The sequence below is a fragment of the Dermacentor silvarum genome, chromosome 3 (genome assembly GCF_013339745.2).
Source record: "Dermacentor silvarum isolate Dsil-2018 chromosome 3, BIME_Dsil_1.4, whole genome shotgun sequence".
Lineage (NCBI taxonomy): Eukaryota > Metazoa > Arthropoda > Arachnida > Ixodida > Ixodidae > Dermacentor > Dermacentor silvarum.
The window spans coordinates 1140824-1141725 of record NC_051156.1 but is presented as its reverse complement, the minus strand read 5'-3'; positions in this window follow the sequence as shown (position 1 = coordinate 1141725).

Here is a 902-nt window from a genome sequence, read left to right as displayed (position 1 = left end):
GTGACGTCACTCGTAGAAGGCACCACTCCAACTTCTCGCCGCTAATGGACTCTTCCTCCTCGCGCAAACGCTCCCGCGAAGCGAGAGACGCAGCGCAGGGAGCGAGCGGACGTGCAGTGCATCGGCTCCGCCAAGTTTGGCTGAAGCCACGGAATTTCGACTGGAACCCTACCAAAACAGCTGCAACTGCTTTCCTGAAATTGAGAGCTACCTGGGGACACCACTCGCACCCAGGTGGGACTATTTTTCGGCTTTTTAGGGCCGATTTTCATTCGCGTCTCGTAGCGGCGGCGCTGGGCCTGACGGCTGCGCCGACGCTCGGTCGCGAGTGAGTCGCCCTACAGCACAAGATGGCTTCCCAAGAGCTACAACGCGGCCCCGCCTCGGACACCATGGCCTGGTCCGAGATTCCTGCAACTTCAGTGCCTGATAGCCCTGATTCTACGCCCATCGAGAACGAGGGACTTTTCAAGTTAGTCGAACGCCGCTCCCGCAAGAGGAACGCCAACTCCAAGAGTCCAGCCGCCACGTCGGCAGACCACTCTACACTGCAAAACGCTAGTGCGCGCGTTTCAGCGCTTCACGGCGGGCTCCCACGTAAGCCCGGACCCGTTTGGAAACCAAAGCCGCTTCCGCGGCTTCACCGCGAAGACATTGTTATCATCCTGAAGCCCCGGGTGACCGTCGCTCTTAAGGATGTATACCAACATGGCGAGCTAGGAGCAGCGTTCGCGGCCTACTTGGGTACGCAGGCCGCAGCGTCGCTCAGCTTGCTCCCCACATGGGAGCAAAATCTCATCGTCGCAGGCACCCGAGACCCGCACGTCGCGGACAAGCTTCTGCGTGACTTTCAACTTGACTCATCAAAAGGCCAGCTCCTCATGCACGGCCACCTGAAACTC